The sequence below is a fragment of the Chelonoidis abingdonii genome, chromosome 3, assembly GCF_003597395.2.
Source record: "Chelonoidis abingdonii isolate Lonesome George chromosome 3, CheloAbing_2.0, whole genome shotgun sequence".
Classification (NCBI taxonomy): domain Eukaryota; kingdom Metazoa; phylum Chordata; order Testudines; family Testudinidae; genus Chelonoidis; species Chelonoidis abingdonii.
Window position 1 is genome coordinate 134,133,443 of NC_133771.1, and position 16,725 is coordinate 134,150,167.

At 46.7% G+C, this 16,725-nt stretch overlaps 1 protein-coding gene across 1 annotated transcript in view; it reads right to left on the reverse strand.

Annotated features, from left to right (window-relative positions):
* The window catches only part of WDR27 (WD repeat domain 27), a 234,081-nt gene extending 227,389 nt beyond the window's left edge, over positions 1-6,692 (reverse strand). Inside the window, exon 1 of the mRNA XM_075064119.1 lies at positions 6,628-6,692. The gene's annotated coding sequence lies outside the window, so the exon portion shown is untranslated. The remainder of the gene's footprint in view (positions 1-6,627) is intronic.
* Positions 6,693-16,725: the final 10,033 nt, after the last annotated feature.

Genomic DNA, 16,725 nt, shown 5'->3' on the forward strand with positions numbered 1-16,725 from the left:
TTCCATTTTGCCATCTTCCAAACCATCCAGTATAGAATACTCTCAGAGACAGATTACTGGACATTGTGCTAGTTCTGAAAGTGCCAAATACCCTGAACAATTGGAGATAAAGAGTACTCAGTTTTACAGAAGAGGCTTTCTGCATCTTGCAGGATTGTGCCCAGCAATGTCTTGTAGAGGAATGACAATATTACAAGAACAATTCCAAAAATCTGACAGCGTTCTGCATGCAAAGTTAGATAAGATAATATACCTGCAGACCATGACCCAAAATTGGGTAATCAGAATGCATCAAAAGGTTACGTGGGAAGCCTGTGGGGAGGGAGAAGGAGTACAGATAGGGTGATCAGGTGCTCAGTTTTTTTTTTGTTTTGTTTTTTTTTAATAACCAGAAAGTCTGGTCAAACAGGGGACCTGACAGTGTCCAGTCAAATCTCCTGACCAGACACCCAAAGTATGGTTACTGCAGGTGTGGGAGGCACCAGGTCATCACCTACCCCAGTTCCTACACAGTCGAGGCTGGCTCCTACCTGCATTAGGCGGCTGCAGCTCCCAGCCGCGGCTCCACAAATGACTCCTCCCAACCAGGGCAGAAGGGGGAGGGGGGAGAAGCAGTGAATGTCAGGGGTGGGAGGGAAAAGGAACAAATGGGGAGTGGGGTCTGGGGGAGGGAAGCAGAGCTGGCATTTAATTTCAGAAAGGAGAACTACACAAAAATGAGGTTAGTGAAACAGAAATTAAAAGATACAGTGCCAAAAATGAAATCCCTTCAAGCTGCATGGAAACTTTTTAAAGACATCATAATAGAGGCTCAACTGAAATGTATACCCCAAATTAAAAAACAGAGAACTAAAAAAGTGCCACCGTGGCTAGACAACAAAGTAAGAGAGAGACAAAGAGGCATCCTTTTGGTATTCACCCAAGTGTTCCGAAGGAACTCAAACGTGAAATTGCAGAATTACTAACTAAAGTCTGTAAACTAATCATTTAAATCAGCTTGTGTACCAAGTGACTGGAGGATAGCTAATAGGATGCCAATTTTTAAAAAGGGCTCCAGAGGCAATCCCAGAAATTACAGGCCAGTAAGCCTGACTTCAGTACCGGAAAACTGGTAGAAACTATAGTGAAAAACAAAAAAATTGTCAGACACATAGATGAACATAATTTGTTGGGGAATAGTCAATGTGGTTTTTGTAAAGGGAAATCATGCCTCACCAATCTACTAGAATTCTTTGAGGGAGTCAACAAGCATGTGGACAAGGGGGGGTCCAGTGGATATAGTGTACTTAGATTTTCAGAAAGCCTTTGACAAGGTCCCTTACCAAAGGCTCTTATGCAAAGTAAGCTGTCATGGGGGAAGAGGGAAGGTTCTCTCATGGTTTCGTAACTGGTTAAAAGATAGGAAACAAAGAGTAGAAATAAACGGTCAGTTTTCTGAATGGAGAGAGGTAAATAGTGGTGTCCCTTCAGGGGGCTGTACTGGGACCAGTCCTATTCAACACATTCATAAATGATCTGGAAAAAGGGGTAAACAGTGAGGTGGAAAAATCTGCAGATGATACAAAACTACTCAAGATAGTTAAGTCTCCGGCAGACTGTTAAGAGCTACAAAAGGATCTCTCAAAAACTGGGTGCCTGGGTAGCAGATGCAAAGTAATGCACACTGGAAAACATAATCCCAACTATACATATAAAATGATGGGGTCTAAATTAGCTGTTACCACTCAAGAAAGATCTTGGAGTCATTGTGGATAGTTCTCTGAAAACATCCATTCAATGTGCAGCGGCAGTCAAAACAGTGAACAGAACACTGGGAGTCACTAAGAAAGGGATAGAATCATAGAAGATTAGGGATTGAAGAGACCTCAGGAGGTCATCTAGTCCAGCCCCTTGCTTAAATCAGGACCAACTCCAACTAAATCATCCCGGCCAGGGCTTTGTCAAGCTGAGCCTTAAAAATTTGTAAGGATGGAGATTCCACCACATCCCTAGGTAACCCATTCCAGTGCTTCATCACCCTCCTAGTGAAATAGTTTTTCCTAATATCCAACCTAGACCTCCCTCACTGCAATTTGAAGCTATTGCTCCATGTTCTGTAAGCTGCCACTACTGAAAACAGTCTAGATCCATCCTCTTTGGAACCCCCTCCCCCCCACTTTCAGGTTAGTTGAAGGCTGCCATCAAATCCCGCCCCCCTCATTCTTCTTTCTGCAGACTAAATAAGCCTATTTTCTCATAAGACATGTTGCCCAATCCACCTGATTTCATTTTCGTTGTCCTCTGCTGGAATCTCTAATTGTCCACATTCCTTTCTAGTTGGCTGCCCAAAACTGGACACAATTACTCCAGGTGTGGCCTCACCAGTGTGGAACAGAGGGTGAATAATACGCTTACCTTCTATCTGCTGGCCAATGCCTCCTTTACTAATGCAGCCCTAATGCCGTTGCACTCTGGCAACAGGGTATGCTGTTGAACTTATATCCAGCTTCTCGTCCACTGTATCTCCCATCCTATTTCTTCAGAACTGCTGGTGAGAACATGTCAGTCCCCAGCTGTAGCAGTGCATGAGATTTCTTTCCCGTCTTAAGTGAAGGACTCTGCACTTGTCCTTGTTGAACTTCATCAGATTTCTTTTGGCCCAACCCTCCAATTTGTCTAGGTCCCTCTGGACCCTATCCCTACCCTCCAGCATATCTACCTCTCCTCCCAGATTAATGTCATCCATGAACTTGCTGAGAGTGCAATCTATCCCATTATCCAGATCACTAATGAAGATGTTGAACAAAACCGACCCCGGGACCCATCCCTGGGGTACTCCGCTTGAAACCGGCTACCAACTAAACATTGAGCCATTGATTGTTATCTGTTGAGCCCAACAATCTAGCCAGTTTTCTATCCACCTTACAGTCTAGCATTTCTCAAACTTTAGCAACCCAAGGACCCCCATTCTGATTTTAAAATGTTCAGGGATCCCCCGCCCCTTCTCCAAGGCCCTGCCTCCTGCCCATTTCATCCCCCCTCCTTCTATTGCTCACTCTCCCCCACCCTCACTCACTTTCACTAGGCTGGAGTGTGTGGGCGATGTGGACTCCAGGAGGGAGTTTGAGTGCGGGAAAGGGCTGAGGGTGTGGTCTATGGATGAGGGGTTTGGGGTGCAAGGGTGGGCTCAGTGCTGGGGCAGAGGGTTGGGATGTGGGTTCTGGGAGGGGACTCTGGGCTGGGGCAGGGGGTTGGAGTACAGAAGGTGTTCAGGGCGTGGGGTCCCAGAGGTGCTTACCATGTCTCCAAGGAAGCGGCTTCCAGGTCTTTGTGGCCCCTAGCTACATGGGTGGCCAGTGAAGCTCTGCATGCTGCCCTCGCACACCCAGGCACTGCCCCTGCAGCACCCATTGGTCGCGGTTCCTGGGTCAATGGGAGCTGCAGAGCCGGCACTTGGGTGGGGCCATGACGCAGAGACTCCCTGGCTGCCCATGTTCCTCGGGGCCATAGGTACCTAGCGGCCACTTCCAGGAGCGGTAGGGAGCCTGCCTTAGACCCAGGCAGGCAACTCTACCAGACCCTCCTGCACACCAGGGAACAGCTATTCAGCAGCGAGCAGGAGGTACTGTGAGGAAGGGGGAGGAGTTGGTCAGCGGGGCCCATGGACAGTATTCTCACAGACCCCCAGGGGTTTGCAGACCTCAGCTTGAGACACATTGTTAGCAGACACCCACCACAACATCACCCTTGTTGCTCTCACCTCTAAACTTAACCCAAAGACTCAAGACTTTTCTCTGGTTTCATATTGGAGCTCTGAGCAATCATACTGCTCTCTTACATACAGTGCAACTCCACCTTTCTCCCCTGCCTGTCCTTCCTGAAGAGTTTATACTCATCTATGACAGTGCTCCAGTCATGTAAGTTATCCCACAGGGTCTCTGTTACTCTAATCATATTATAACTCCTTGACTGTGCCAGAACTTCCAATTCTTTCTGCTTGTTTCCCAGACTTCCTGTGTTCATGTACACACACCTAAGACAGCTAACCGATTGCCCTATTTTCTCAGTATGAATCAGGCCTCCCTCGTTGCACCCTCCCCTTTGTGTTTCCTCCCAGTATCCCACTTCCCCACTTACCTCAGGGCTTAAGTTTCCATTCCCTGGCAAACCTACTTTAAACCTCTTCTCACTAGGTGAGCAAACCTGCCTGTGAAGAAGCTCTTCCCTCGGCTTGTTAGGGGGATGCCATCTCTTCTAAGCAATCCTTCTTCCTCGAACAACATCCCATGGTCGAAGAATCCAAAGCCCTCTCTCCGACATCACCTGCACAACCACACATTTACCTCCACAATTTGATGGTCCCTACCTGGACCTTTTCCTTCAACAGGGAGGATGGACAAGAACACGACTTGCACCTCAAACTCCTTTATCCTTCTTCCCAGAGCCACGTAGTCTACAGTGACCTGCTCAAGGTCATTTTTGGCAGTATCATTGGTGAAGTAAGAAGGGGTAGCAGTCCGAGGGCTTGATCAGTCTCAGCAGACAGTCACATCCTGAATTCTAGCTGAAGGCAAGCAGCACGCTTCAAGAGTCCCGGTCTGGACAGCAGATGGAAGACTCCGTCACCCTTAGGAGGGAGTCCCCAACCATCACCACCCATCTCCTTCTCTTAGGAGTGGTGGTTGTGGAACCCACATAAATGCATCCCATGCCTTCCGGTCAATGGGGTCTCCTTCTGATCCTTCCCTCAGATGACTCTTCCAAATCATTCACTGCTGTAGTACCTGTGCAGAGAGCCTGAAAACAGTTTCTTACCTCTATCTGCATTGGGTGTACATGGCTTCTCCTCTTTCTTCTTCTGGAGGTCACATGCTGCCAATTTTCTTCCCCATTCTGCATTGCCCTCTCTGATGCTTCAGCATGCTGTGCCTGCAGGACCAAATGCTGACTTCTATCCAGAAAGTCAGCATTTTCTCTGATGCAACGCAAGGTTGATACTTGGGTCTCTAGTCCTTTAACCTTCTCTTCCAATAGGGAGACCAGCTTGCAGTACAGACCAAGTTGCTTCTGTCCTCTGGGAGAAAGACAAACATGGCACATCCTGTGCAAGTCACAACAGCTGATCCATATTGTCTTCCTTCTAAATCTCCAAGTTGTCACAAGGACTCCTCATTGTTTTTGCTGATACAGACTAACACAGCTATCACTCTGAAACCTCTTCAGATGATGTATTTACTGCTCATAGAAGCCCGAAAGACAAAAACATCTGTCAGAACTCCCCCCAGGCAAACTCCCTCTGTTAGATATCTGGACAGATAACAGAAAATATCATATTGTCGCTGTATAAATCTATGGTATGGCTACATCTTGAATAGTGTGCCATGTGCAGATGTGGTCACCCCATCTCAAAAAAGATATACTGGAACTGGAAAAGGTTCAGAAAAGGGCAACAAACATTATTAGAGGTATGGAACGGCTTTTGTATAAGGAGATATTAAGACTGGGACTTTTCAGCTTGCAAAAGAGACAACGAAGGGGGGAATATGATAGAGGTCTATAAAACCATGACTGGTATGGAGAAAAATAAATAAGGAACTGTTATGAGAAGGAGTAAACACCACAAGAACTAGGGGGCACCAAATGAAATTAATAGACAGCAGATTTAAAACAAACAAAAGGAAGTATTTCTTCATACAACGCACAGTGAACTTGTGGAATTCTTTGGCCTTCACAACATCCTCTGGGAAGACTATAACAGGGTTCAAAAAAGAACTGAACGCATGGAAGATAGCCACTGATGGACTTATTAGCCCAGATGGACAGGGATGGTGTCCCTAGCCTCTGTTTGCCAGAAACTGGGAATGAGTGACAGAGAATGGATCACTTGATGATTACCTGTTTATTATCTCTGGGATACCTGGCATTGGCCACTGTTAGAAGACAGGATACTAGGCTACATGGACCTTTGGTCTGATCCAGTATGGCTGTTCTTATGTGGAGTTTCCAGCACTCCTGCTGGAGTGTCCAGTTTTTAAATATTACAAAGTTGGCAAGATACAGAGCCTGCCTCGTACTACCCTCACAGACCTGTATCTCCAGTCCCACAGAGCTAGTTAAGCTTGGCTCCCCACTCCAAGTGTTGCAGCACCCATAGGTTTGACCCAGCCGCCCCTCCATCATGATAATGGGGAAATCTGCTGGGACAAATGTGTAAGTAGCATTGCAATCCCATCTACCAGGTCAAAACACCACTCGTGCAAATTTGACCCTGCTGGGCCCTCATTAGGGGGACTGGGCCAAGCCTGAGCAGTGCTGTAACCCCAAAGGTCAACATGAGTGGGAAGCCAAGGCCAGCCAGCCCTGTAGGACAGAAGCCATTGCTAGGTACACATGGTGTACTTATTACATTAGTGTGTATATTATATATCCCACGTAAGAAATATTTAATAAACCAGATTTTGGGTGGTGGGCAGGGAGGGCACAAAACCTACTTATTGGGTGCCCCAGGCCATCCAGGTTTACCAGTGAGTCCTGAGCCCAAAAGGGTTGAGATTGAGAACCAAAGCCTTAAAGAATATTTTTAGTTTTGATTTACTCTTTACAAATGATTGTGTAGATTACTTCCCAGTGCTGCAAGCCCTTACTTACCTGAACAGATTTCACACACGCCCTCCTAAAACTCAAGGGACCTTTTCACGGGTGCAATAATTCACCCCTGTGACCAGCACAAGGCTCAGACATACCTGACTTGAACGCTCACAACAAGGCTTAAGGGAGCCGATGGCTGAACTGGACTCGAGCGGCCCAGCCACACTCCGGTCAATTTCACCCTGCAGACTGGGAGGTTCACACTCGGATCCCAGATTAAAGCAGGCGAATCAGATGCGCGCTTCCAACAGACACCCGCCGCTAACGTGCCGCAGCGCGAGACTGAGCATTGGTTGGGGCTGGAGGAGTTTCACCGACGCCCGATGTAGCCCAGCCCGGTCAGCGTTTCTCTCCCGCCGCCGCCGCTCTCCCGTAGCCAGCCCCGCCCCCACCCTGTGCACACGGGGAGGGGGGGCAGTGAAGGGGGGCACGATGCTCCCTTACTGACGTTTAATGTCGGTTGTAGGTCCGGGCCCCGCGGCGGGTGACTCTGAACAGCTCACACCGCGGGGGGGGCGACAGGCGCTAAACCCGGCACAGCCATGTGTCGCTGTTTCCAGGGAGATAGAGGGCACGTGGTCAAACTAACTACGTCACTTACCGTCACCGTTCTGTTCGACGCCCTCGCGCATTCCCAAGGACTGGCAAGTAGCGCCCCCCAGGCGGGGCTGAGCTGGGGCGTTTTCGTTCCGTTAGGACTCGTCACAGCCCGATAACGATAGTGCACTTCCGCCGGGGGCGCAGACACTCACAGTCTGGGGGAAGAGGCCGAGGCCGTCCCTGTCGCTCTACCCCCTCCCCCGCCGCTACCTGCCGCGAGCAGGGCGGTGCCGCCCAGCGCAGAACACACCGGCCGGCCGGTTTCTCAGGTAGCAGAGTTGCCAACAGGCCGTCGAACCGCTCTGCCTTTTCCCGGCCCCCTGCCAGGTGTAGTGGAAGGGCGCGGGGCCACGCCCGGTGCAGGGAGGAGCCCTGATTGGTTCCCTGCCGCTTGCCCCTCGGTGGGGGTGGAGAGCAGGAGGGTCAGCAGCCCTATGGCTGCAGCACATTCCCGTCTGACCTCTGGACAACAGCCGCAAACCCACTTAGCTGTACAGCAACACATGCTGCACAGCCATGCACTCAGCAGCCTGTGCCCAATAGCACACCACAGACCTGCTCTAGCTGCCCTTTGTCGGGCACTCCCCAGGCGCCTACATTTGCACTCAGTGGAGCCATGTGCTCCTAGCTCCCCTTGGGCTGGGTATGCTCCCCTCACAGTCTCTTTGGCCTTAGCCTCAAGACCAGTCCTGAACCCCACAAGACTCCCCAGTAGTTTCATTGTGCCTTTCCCAGAACGCCTCCCTTGTGGGTGCTGCTCTGATTCACAGTTTGTCCTTCAGGGAGATGTGGTAGTTGAGGCAAAGAAGACATTGACTTTGCAGGAGGATTGCTAAACTAACCATTTCTTTAGCCTCCACAAGAGATATACAGAGTCATGCAAAATGAGAAACACTGTACTTGGTTCACAGCCATAGGTTCCTGAGCATTCACTGGGATTTAGTCAGTGCCTTCAGGGGTCTCCAGGTCCCCTCTCCTGAACCTCAGTCTAGTCTTCTCTTTCTGTTCTGGACAGTGAGAGCACTGCTCATACTCAGACCAGACCTGGTCCTTTTAAAATTTATAATTCCCTACCCTTCTGTCCTCTCATTCTCCTGGTCAACCTCAAAGAGCCCGCTCAGGTGATCAAGATCTGCTATCAGGCCTATTGCTTGGCTACCACTTATCTAGAGTTCACTCTTAAATAAAAAACTGGTTTTACCTAGGTTGCAGCAATCCATTTGTTCTAGGGGAAGGCTTATTGCATTTTTTAAGGCCCCTTAATGACTGTCCCATTCAGAGAGGCTACGTGGATGAGGTAATATCTATTGGACCAACTTCTGTTGGTGAGACAGAGAAGCTTTCAAGCTTACAGAGAGCTCTTCTTCAGGTCTGGGAAACTAAAGGCATGTCTACACTACAATCTTAAATCAAGCTATGTTAGTTTGACTTACACTCCACACTACCCCTCTTCTGTTGGTGGTGCACATCCTCACCAGAAGCGCTTCCACCAACTGAAGAGGGGCAGTGTGGGGCACTGCCATCTTCTCATCTCCCCACTCCCAGCAAGGAGTGGTGGGGAATCTGTGCAGGACTTCTCACCTCCTGCTGGACTCCAGTCAGCTGCCATGCTCCCAGTAGGGAGCCAGGACCCAGGGGGCAGCAGGGCTCCCAGTGGGGAGTCCAGACAGCAGCCCAGGTTGGAGTAGAGACTTAGCAGCAGCCTGGCGGGGGATCCTGGAGCTGGCATTCTTGTCAATTTCAAATTGACAAGACAGCCAACAGCCAGCAGTGTCTACACACACTGCATTGCCCTGGCTACACCAACATAAACCCTATGCCTCTCGTGGAGTTACATTGGCAGGAGCAAGGCTGTAGTATAGACACTGACATAGGTTGACATAAGATATCTTATGTTGACCTAACTCTGTCATGCAGACCAAGCCTAACACCAAGTGTCACTGCTAAATACAAGATGGCACAGATTGCTTAGCACAAGTACTTAACCTATTTCAAGGGACCTTTCAAGGTGAAGTGGCCCATTCACACCCCTCCAGTCATAGGGAGGAAAGGAATGAGGGGTGGAAGCAGCTGGAGGAGGTGGTTGTTATTAGTGGATTACAGATTACTGTAATAATCCATAAATCTGGTGTCTTTATTCAGTCCATGACAAAAGGGGCTGTGAAACCTACCTGGGAATTTTGGACAGATGGATTTTGCTCGGTATTGTGTGTATTTGATTGGGAGGGAAGGCAGAACAGACTGAATGAGAGAGACTCAAAGGCAGAAAGAAAGCCAAGTGGCAGCCTGAGAGCATGGTGTGACCCTGGAGAAGCCTACAGGAAGGTTTTGGGTGTGGTGCTAGAAGCAGGACTTTGTACATTTCTTGTCAATAAACAAGATTGCATCCAAGAAAATACCAGATTCCATCATCAACTTCTACTCCCAGCTGGAACAACCTCAGGGCCCTGAACTTTGACTAATCGCTTGAGTTAAAAAGGGGTAACACTGATGTCAAAAGTGGGATCTGCTTTCCAAGGAGAGAGGTTGTGAGATGGTGTACCTGTTGATAGATAGAAGAAATGATGGCAGTGCTTGCAGAAATCAAAGATGGCCATGTAGTAGGAAGAGTGCCTGAGACATAAGCCCTTGTACCAGAGGTCTGGTATGAGGCAGGATCTACTCACAGAATCTGGCAAGAACAGGGATAATATTGCAAAAATACACATTCTTAAGAATAGCTAAGCACAGAGTACTCACACAAACACATCCTGATATTAAATGGTGCCAGAACATCCCAATATTAAGAATGATCCAAAAAAAATTTCCCAAGGATAACAGGAGCATACTGACCCCTTCTAAAAGATATGGTTAGGATAACAGTACATAATAAAGATGTTTTAATCAAATCAACATGTACAAGGTGATGGCTGATAACTAGCCATGTCAGGGGGCAGTAACTAACTATGTCAAAGCCAGTACATATATTTTTATACCCTGATTAAAAAAGTTATCTTAAAGGAAGTATCTTTAGCCAGCCAATGGGGGGAATGAAAAGTCCCGCCATTCGCTGAGCTACGTCCATTGTCATAAGCATACATGGCTTAGTATCCTCGTAGAGTCTGCCAGGTGCTATTACCATGCTTTGTCAAGAATAAACCAGGTCTGGCACCTTTGTACCTTAATGGAGCTTGTGGTCATTGGATAATTCACTCAAGGTCGTCTGTGCCGGCTGTTTGCGCAGAGCTGGGGCAGCACATAGGAAGAACACACACACGCAGCCAAACATCTAACCACAGGCCAAACTGAATTAAGGCAAGACCTAAAACAAGCTTCAGAAAAAGGATGTAATACAAGCCCTACAATAAGATCTAAAACAAGACCTGAAGGTTTCCCAGAAAGGGCTTAGACAGAACTTGCAGACCAAGATGAGATTCTTGTTGGAGCTGCAGCTATAAAGTGCCTGGACAGATTTGGAACCCCATTCACTTGGGTCAAAAATGTGTAAGAATACAGTTTATATTGCTACTGTTTCAGTTCTCCATTTGCCTCACATGTGAGAGTACCAGAGAAAACATTTTATTTCAGCATTGTGATGACAACAAAAAAATCATATGTAACTGCTGTAGCCATGAATGTTATGACAGCTTATTCACCAACAAGTGAAGATAAGCGCCCATATCCAAATTAAAATGTGTCCTTTAGGCAAGAGAATCATAGTACCTAAAAATTAAGAGCTAATTTTGAAACATGTAAACATGGTTTGGGTAGCTGTTGTAGGCATGAAATTAAGTAGCAAGCATCTTCCCATTCCTTCCTACCGTTTGATGTTACTTGCACCTTTCACTTTCTTTAGCTATGATTAAGGCTGAGTGTCTTTCACAGAAGTTAAGGATTCCATGATTTTCCAGGGCCTCAGTGACTTCTGCAGTAGCTGCTGTGACTTACCCCAGGGCCGCCCAAACAGCTGGGGTGACCCTGGGGCCAGCCAGACAGGCCCCTGCTCGGGCGACCCCAGGTAGCTGGTCCCAAGTGCTGCCCCAGAGCAGCAGTCCAGGAACAGCAGCAGCGCCCTGAGCTATGCCTCCTCCCCTAGCAGCAGCAGTGGGAGCCTGAGCCACCTCCTGCCCAGAGCAGCAACGGTAGCCGGAGGACCCTGGGCTGCACACAAACACACCCCAGCGGCTGCAGGGTCAGGGCTGCCACCCCTTGCCTGGAGCAGCAGCGGAGGTTGGGAGACACTGAGCTGTCCCCTCTGCAGCAGCAGCGGCCAGAGGGCCCAGGTCGCCCACCACCTCAGCAGCAGCGGGGTCTGGACTCGGAGTGCTCCCCCAGGATCAGCAGCATCCTCAGAAGCACACCCGCCCCCAGCACCAAAGATTTAGTTAGGGGTATTTTTAGTAAAAATCATGGACAGGTCACCAGCCCATGACTTTTTGGTTATTGCCTATGACTTGTCCATGACTTTTATTAAAAATACCAGTGACTCAATTGTAGCCTTAGCTATAACATTATTTAACTGAATCAGGGAGGAACTGATCCACCGCCAGGAGCGGCGCCAGGGTGTCTGATGCCCTAGGCGGACGGCCATTTCGCCGCCCCCCCCGCAGGTCCAGTGGGCCTACCGCAGTCATGCCGGCGGACAGTCCGCTGCTGGAAAGGCTCCGGTGGAGCATGACTGCAGTAGGTCTGCTGGAGCCTTTAGACCAGCGCACCGTCCGCCAAAATGACTGCAGCAGCTCCACCGGAGCCTTTAGACCAGGGGACCGCCCACCGAAATGACTGCGGCAGCTCCACCGGAGCCTTTCCAGCAGCGAACCGTCCGCTGGCACGACTGCGGTAGGTCCACTGGACCCGCTTGCCGCCCCCCCGGTAAAATAGCGCCCCCAAAAAATTCTGGCACCCTAGGCCATTGCCTAGGTCGCCTAAATGGTAGCACTGGCCCTGTCCACCGCCCAATGAAGTCAATGGGAGTCTTTCCACTGATTTTAATGGACTTTAGATCAGGCCATTAGGACCTAATCCTGAGCTGCTGAGCATCTACAATTTCCATTGATTTCAGTGGGTAATGCAAAACCAAAGTAATTTTTAGGAACTGTCCCATAGTGGAGAAACATTGTCAACCTTGGACGAAGCCAATTGTGTTTGAACCCCTCCCTCACTAACTCATTCCATACATTTAAAAAAAACATACTGCAGCACCAGCTAGGGTGACTCCTAGAAAAAGAAAGTTTGGAAAGTAATGGAAGTTCAGCTGGACTCAGGTCTTCATAGACTTATAAACTCATAGACTTTAAAGTCAGAAGGGACCATTACGATCATCTAGTCTGACTTCCTGCACATGAAAAAAGAGATCTTCTTCTTCAATCACATGGATATATCAAAATGATTATTGTACAGAATATTTAAGGATAAATATATGGATGGCAACTGTGCTCTAGTGACGATGCCTTTCCATATTTATGATTCATATAGGGAGATAGGGAAACTTTAGAAGGAATACAGGTATTAATAATATGATGGAGCAATAGCAAGATCATGGTTAACATTTTATTAGATTATTCTCTGAAATAGTTATTTTAATTATATCATTGAGATAATGGGTCAGATCCTCAACTAGTGTAAACTGCAGTTAACTCCGTTGTCTCAAAGGATCTACTCCAGCTGAGAATCTGACCTAATATAATTAATTACTGCAGATGTGAAAAGGCGTTTACATTAAAGCAAGCACACATTTCATTTAGTGCTCATGAAAGATGTTTGTTTGACAGCTGTGGCAACCAAAGTCTTCTATTCACCCACAATGAAGGTACAGTGATGACATTGGCAGTGCAAGCTTTCCCATGCTGCTCCATCAGTATCCCTCCATCCTGAACTGGAAGGACTGTCTATAGGGATTAAAAGCTGCCATCAAGCGCACTACATTGTGCCAATTGTATAATGACCTCTCTTTTTATGATGTGGGTAGCAGTCACTCTGAACTGAACTGAGATTGACTCATATCTCATAGGTGACCAAAAAGTCATCAGATAGAAAAAAGAATTGGTTGCAGACAGGTGACCTACAGGTGAGAGGCTTCATATCTTTATTTATTTACAGCATATATTTTAAACAGATTTATGCTTTACTATATCAACTCTGTAATCTTTAGTGTCCAGGAACATTACTAACAGATTTTTTCACCTTTTTTTGGATACAGAGCAAAAAATGTATTTAAAGTCTTTATTTCTGTAAGATTTATTCACTTAATTGACTTTAGTGCATTTTAAATGTCTGATGCCTTACTGAAAAACTATGAACATAATCTAAACAAGATGACTGTCACTTTGTGTCAAATGAATTGAGAAATGCAAATTCTTTAAAAAAACAGATAATTCTTTCAGCAGACCACTGAGTATCTAATAAGAAGCCACTAAGTATTCTAGACATTCTTACATATCTAATTTAATTTTATAAATTTGATTACCTACATTAAAATTGAAATAACAAAGGACAAATATTTGTAACTAAAACCACTTGTATCAAACCTAAAAATGTGATCAATTAATGTTATATTAACAAACAGGAACAATAAGTGAGTTGTGATCTGCCAGGAACACATGGTTTTGTGCCTGCACATTGATGTAGGCAGTTCATCCTCAAGGACTAGCTAATGTCTAAGGATGATACAATTACACCTAATATTTATATATGTTGAAAACAAATAATTTGGGGCCTGGTTTATCTCTCAATTACACTGGAGGAAATCAGTAGTAATTCCACTGAAATCAGTGAAGTCACACTTGGGTAAAACCAGTGTCTGGGCAATCAGAATGAGAACTATACATTTTATTATATAACAGGTAGTAACTCATGAAAAATTCACATATGTGCAGTAGAGTAGTAGGGCTTATCTCCTTTTTAGGCTGTAGCAACTAGAGTTTACAAGAACACACGCACTTGAGCCGACATACTATTCTATCCATTAATGGATGCCAGTAAGGTCAGGAGCTCCACTCACTGCTTCAGGTAAGCAATAGAATGAGTGGAGCAGCTAATAGCCCTCACTGAATTCTCTTGGTTCTCCTAATCAGAGCACCATGAGGATACAGACTGTTCCCTCTTCCCTGTTCCTGTTCTGCCTCCCTTGGCCAACCTCAGCTTCATCCTTCTGCCAAACTCCCAGCACTTTTCCCCCCTCCCTCCATATAGGGGACAGACAGCACAGCAGCTCCTGCGGCTCCCTCCCTGGCAAGGAATAGGACAGGCAGAGTAGAACACCTAGGGTTTTCTGTGAATTCGAAGGAAGCAGCAGTGAAGAGAAAATGTTTGCCTGCTGCTGGAAAAAGAGAGAAATTCTAATTGTGGGGAGAAAAGCTGAAGCATCAGATCCTTTGTGGTAAGCTGGTTGAGGCTAACTTGGATTTCCCTCTAATACAAACAGTAAATTGGATGCAGATAGCCTTGGCAGAATTCAATTTTTATTTTTTTTCTAATTTTGATGGATGTTTATTTTTAAGTATTTTTTAGACTTTTATTAATTTAAATTTTCATAATTGTGGGAAGTTACAGGGGGAGACAAACCATAATTATTTAATGACATTAGATGATGAGATTCAAAAAGTTAAAGCTTTATGACTGTTGAAACAATGTGTCAACATCATATGTTAAAATATACACAGTAAATATTTTAAATCAAACATTAATACAATTTTCTTACTTTGCATATCTGTAAATTATTGTTGATGGAAATATTTTTGTTGGCTTGTATGTGTACAGTGAAATCAACATTTACCAATAAAAATCTAATACTTTCAAGCCGATTTATAGAGAACTTTGAAGATGAAGAAAACCAAAGGGCCTCCACATGTAAATATACAAATCTTTCCATATACATGGACATCACATCAGCACCTCTGGAAATCTGGGGCTTATTTAGGTGATCAGTCAGGTTACCTGCAGCGATTGCTGGTGAGATGTCCAAAAAATCTAGAAACACCACTGTCTAGTGCTTGAGCCAAAGGACAAAGTCTGTTAGCAGGAAGACAGTAGCAGAGTCACAAATCTCATATGCAGTGTAGCTGTAGCCCTGTTGGTCCCAGACTATTAGAGAGACAAGATGGGTGAAATAATATATTTTATTTGACTAACTTCTATTGGTAAGAGACACAAGCTCTGGAGCCACACAATGCCAGCAATGCCCCTCTGCCATATACATTGGCCAAACTGGACAGTCTCTATGCAAAAGAATAAAGGGATACAAATCAGATGTCAAGAATTATAACATTAAAAAACTAGTCGGAGAATACTTCAACCTCCCTGGTCACTCAATTACAGACCTCAAAGTCACAATACTCCAACAAAAAAACTTCAGAAACAGATTCCAACAAGAAACTGCAGAATTGGAATTAATTTCCAAACTGGACACCATTAAATTAGGCTTGAATAAAGACTGAGAGTGGATGGGTCATTACATAAAGTAAAAACTATATCCCTGTGCTAATTTTTTCCCCATAATGGTACTCACATCTTCTCGTCAACTGTTGGAAATAGGCCATCCTTATTATCACTACAAAAGTTTTTTTTTCTCTTGTTGCTAATAGAACACCTTAATTGATTACTCTCGTAATCAATTACATTTGTACGGTTGGTACAGCAACACCCATTTTTTCATGTCCTCTGTGTGTATATATATATATATCTTCATACTGTATTTTCCAGTGCATGCATCCGATGAAGTGGGTTTTAGCCCATGAAAGTTTATGCTCAAATAAATTTGTTAGTCTCTAAGGTGCCACAAGTACTTCTTGTTCTTTTTGCTGATACAGACTAAGGCAGCCACCACTCTGAAACCTGACATAGAGCCTTCTTTTCCCAGCCCTGAAGAAGGGCTCTGTGGTGCTTGAAAGCTTGTCTAACCTACAGAGCTTGGGCCAATGAAAGCTATTACCTCACCCACCTTGTCTCTCTGAATCTCATAGTGGGCCACCCAGTAGGAGTAAGAGAGATCCAAGGTGAGTGAAAGTGCACTACACGGAGGCTTCGTTATCTAATGTCAAGCACTCACATTTGAACTTTGACCCGTTGCCACGGGTGTGTAGGTCTTGTGGTAACACCACCTGTTTTCTGATCTGCGTTGACCGCCGATAAAGATCAAAGTGCAGGGATGCCCTGTGGGTAGGGCTGACCCGGGGCTGGGCTCCGAGAGGGGCCGGCTCAGAGCGGGAGTGGCCCGACGCAGCACGGGGCTGCGGGAGCTCCAGCTGCGGAACGTCCCGCTGTGCCAGGCCAGCTCGGCGCCGGGGGACACTATCCCAGCGCCGGGCAGGAGGGGGCGACGCGGCGTGTGGCTACCCCTCCTCCCCGTGGGGCCACCTGCACTTCCGGTCCACAACAAGCTGAGCACCGTCTGCGGGAGGGGGGCAGCTGCCCGGAATAGCTACCGGGCTCTCACGGCATCCGGTTCTCATGGCGACGCCTGGAGGCGGGTAAACACAGCGCCGCCTCCCACCGCGACCGCCCTCCCTTGGACATAGGCTC